Source organism: Tamandua tetradactyla, chromosome X (assembly GCF_023851605.1).
Source record: "Tamandua tetradactyla isolate mTamTet1 chromosome X, mTamTet1.pri, whole genome shotgun sequence".
Taxonomy (NCBI): Eukaryota; Metazoa; Chordata; class Mammalia; order Pilosa; family Myrmecophagidae; genus Tamandua; species Tamandua tetradactyla.
The window spans coordinates 114,059,589-114,063,924 of record NC_135353.1 but is presented as its reverse complement, the minus strand read 5'-3'; the positions used below and the strand labels follow the sequence as shown (position 1 = coordinate 114,063,924).

The 4,336-nt window shown below is 36.4% G+C and overlaps 1 pseudogene; it reads right to left on the bottom strand.

Annotated features, from left to right (window-relative positions):
- Nucleotides 1-2,799: 2,799 nt before the first annotated feature.
- Nucleotides 2,800-3,965, bottom strand: LOC143671518 (nuclear transcription factor Y subunit beta pseudogene; annotated as a pseudogene).
- Nucleotides 3,966-4,336: the final 371 nt, after the last annotated feature.

Below are 4,336 nucleotides of genomic sequence, written 5' to 3'. Positions count from 1 at the left end.
TATTATGGTAGATTGTGTCTATTTCTCTTTTCAGTTTGCCTCATGTATTTTGGAGCACTCTGGCTTTGTCCATAAATATTTATGATTCTTATGTCTTCTTATTGAATTGTTCCTTTTATTAATACATAATGTCCTTTGTCTCTTTTAGTTGTTTTACATTTGAAGTCTAATTTATTAGATGTTAATATAACTACTCCTGCTCTTTTCTGATTGTTGTTTGCATGAAATATCTTTTCCCAACCTTTCACTTTCAACCTATGTTTATCTTTGGGTCTAAGATATATCTCCTGTAGACAACATATAAATGTGTCCTGTTTTTTAATCCATTTTGTCAGTCTATGTCTTTTGATTGGGGAGTTTAATCCATTAATATTTAGTTTTGTTACTGTTTGGGCAGTACTTTCTTCTACCATTTTGCCTTTTGGATTTTATATGTCATATCTAATTTTCCTTCTTTTTACCTTTACTGATAGTCTTCATTTTTGCACTCTTCTCCATTCCTCTCTCTCCTGCATTTCCTATCTTTCTCTTGTACTCCCTTTAGTATTTCTTGCAGAGCCAGTCTCTTGGTCACAAATTCTCTCAGTGATTTTTTGTCTGAAAATGTTTTAATTTCTCCCTCATTTTTGAAGGACAATTTTGCCGGATGTAGAATTCTTGCTTGGCAGTTTTTCTCTTTTAGTAATTTAAATATATCATCCCACTATCTTCTCACCTCCATGGTTTCTGCTGAGAAATCTACACATAGTCTTATTGGGCTTCCCTGGTATGTGATGGATTGCTTTTCTCTTGCTGCTTTCAAGATTCTCTCTTTCTCTTTGACCTCTGACATTCTTATTAGTAAGTGTCTTGGAGTATGTCTATTTGGATCTAATCTCTTTGGAGTATGCTGCACTTCTTCGGTCTGTAATTTTAAGTCTTTCATAAGAGTTGGAAAATTTTCAGTGATAATTTCCTCCATTAGTTTTTCTCTTCCTTTCCCCTTCTCTTCTCCTTCTGGGACACCCACAACACATATATTTGTTTGCTTCATGTTGTCATTCAGTTCCCTGAGTCTCTGCTCATATTTTTCCATATATATTTCTTTTGCTTGTTGGATTTTAGGTGGTCCATTCTCCAGTTCACTAATCCTATCTTCTGCCTCTCGAAATCTAACTTTGTAGATTTCCATTTTTTTCATCATCTTACAGTTCTAAGGCTGAGAAAATCTCCCAATTACAACGTGTCTATAGAAATGTCCAATTAAAGGGATCCAGGGAAACATACCTTGGTTCAAGAAGGCCAATGAAGTTCAACGTTTCTCTCTCAAGTGAGAAAGCACATGGCGAACAGAGTCAGGGTTTCTCTCTCAGCTGAAAGGACACATGGTGAACACGGTGTCTTCTGCTAGCTTTCTCTCCTGGCTTCTGGTTTCATGAAGCTCCCCGGGAGGCATTTTCCCTCTTCATCTCCAAAGGTCACTGGCTCATGGGCTCTCTGCTTCGTGGTGCTGTAGCATTGTCTGCTCTCTCCAAATCTCCTTCATTCTCCAAAATGTTCCCTCTTTTATAGGACTCCAGAAACTTATCAAGACCCACCCAAATGGGTGGAGACATGTCATCACCTAATCCAGTTTAACAACAACTCTTGATTAAATCACATCTCCATGGAGATGATGTGATTACAGTTTCAAACATACAGTATTTAATAGGAATTATTCTGCCTTTACAAAATGAGATTTTGACTAAAACATGGCTTATCTAGGGGCATACATCCTTTCAAGCACAGTTGGCATATAGTTGTTCATAGTATCCTCTTATGATTTCTTTTATTTCTTGAGGTGTGTGATAACAGACCCCTTCTCATTTCTGATTTTGTTTATTTGTATCCTCTCTCTTTTTTTCTTTGCCAGTCTTGCTAGTGGCCCATCAGTCTTATTGATTTTCTCAAAGAACAAACTTTTGGTTTTATTGATTTTTTCTATTGTTATTTTGTTCTCCCATTCATTTACCTCTGCTTTAATCTTTGTTATTTCTCTTGTTCTTTTTGCTTTGGGGTTAATTTGCTGTTTCTTCTCAAGTTCCTTATGGTGAGCAGTTAAGTCCTCTCTTTTTGCTCTTTCTTGTGTTTTTTTTTATTATCTAAATTTAGTTTATTGCAAAGATCAAGACAGCATACTAGAAGTTGGTGTCTTCTGTTGCGCCCGCTCACAGCACTCACTGTTCATCTCAGCCACTCACCCACTCAGACAGTGTATACACAATGGCTGATGTCTCTTGGTTCCACAGTAAAAGAGGAAACTTGACATTTCAATTAAAAAGGTAAAATGAGGATATTTACCATCAGACTGTAAAACTCCTCTTCTGGAAGAGGATACTATAGTATTTGAAATATGCTTTGAAAAAAAATCATATACAAAATGAAAGGGGCACCACTTCAAGAGCACTGTATTACACTAAACTTAAATGAATTCAATAGTCATAATAATGTAACAAAAGCAAATCTAGTCTTAACAAAAAGTTCCAATAACTTAGACTATTTTAACAGGCACAATGAACAGTGAAAACACTGTTAATGGGCACCAGATTTAACAGGGCAAACAATATTTTCTTCTGCATTCACACTTCATTTTTCACTTACATCAAAAAAAATGGTGCTACTTAAGCTACGAATGTTTTACAAAATTTTTTTTAATTTTAATAAATACATCAAAAGCTAAAACTCTAGCTAGGTTTTCAGGCAAGGTATTATATAACCAAGACAAACTCAAATTCATAATAAAGGCAACTTGCACTCAAAATGAACTCTACCCTTATATTTTATTAAAAGGGCAAACATCATGAATTAACCCAGCTGTTTACTTGAATTACAAAAGTAACATGATTCAATATGAAAATAAGAAACTGTCTACAAATCTCTGACAGTAATAAATTGCAATATACAATGCATACAGGAGTCACACAGGGCAACAAACTCTCATACAAAACAAAAATATTTTAATACCTTTAAAATCCAAATTTTTCTTTAAAATCATTCATGAAAAAGATTCTCAAGTCTGAATTAACACCTCAATTAGTCAAGCATCAGGAAGCTACATTACAGCTATTTAATATACAAAGAGACATTTTCCCAACCGTCATTTTCTTCTAATGTCTCTGTTCCAGAATTGTGGAGCATTTTCTGCTTCTCTACACCCTATTCTGTCATTTCTTCAGATCATGAAAACTGAATTTGTTGAAACCAGAAATCTGTTGATACGATGTTGTATAAACCGTAACATTTTGTTGTTGACCATCTGCAGTTATTAAGCCAGCTGGTAACTGGTTAGTAAATGCCTCCTCCGTGAGCTCTTCACTCAGTCCATCTGTGGCTGTGACAGTCCCTCCGATTCCTTTCTCTCCTTTCATAGCCTCTCTGAATTTCTGAAGGTATAATTTCAGAGGTTCTACGTAGCTGTCAAAGCCTAAGGTGGACATGGCAAAGAGAATATCCTCTCCATTGATTGTCTTCCGTTTCTCTTGATGGCATCTTTCACTTGCTTCAGATGTTATAAAACTGATGAACTCACTCACATATTCCTGAACACATTCTTTGGCATATTTTGCAATCTTTCCTGTTTGAGGTATGGCATTTTTCATTATTCTTGCCACATTTGCAATAGGAAGATATATATCTTGTTCTCGGAAACTTTCTTTTGAGCCATTTGTGTCCTCATGATCATTCATGCTGTCCTCAGTATCGTCATGAGGCTGGATGACATAGTGGCTTTCTCCGATGTAGTCTGCAGGAATCCCTAGTTGAGAAGCATCTGTGGTAGAACTGTCACCATCCATTGTCATGAATCACAGGCCAGGCTCAGGCGACCTCTCTTAGAAGATGTCTGGCCTCTGCTCAACTGCAACCTCCAATGCAGCCCTGGTTGGCTCCCGTCTCCAATCGGCTGCTTGGTTGGACAGAAAATGGCTGCAAGGGAGCCAATCCCAGCGCGGAGCCTCTTTCTTGTTTTTTAATGTAGGCATTTAGGACAATAAATTTCCCTCTCAGCACAGCCTTTGCCACATCCCATAAATTCTGATATGTTGTATTCTTGTTTTCTTTCATTTCTGAATAGCTACTGATTTCTCTAGCAATTTCTTCTTTGACCCACTGATTGTTCAAGAGTGTGTTATTTAATCTCTGTATATTTGTGAAAGTTCTTTTTTCTTTGCTTGTTATTGATATCCACCTTCTTTCCATTGCAGTCAGAAAAAGTGCTTTGAATAATTTCACTGTTTTAAAATTTATAAAGATCTGTTTTGAGCCTCAGCATATGTTCTATCCTGGAGAATGTTCCATGGGCACTAGAGAAGAATGTATA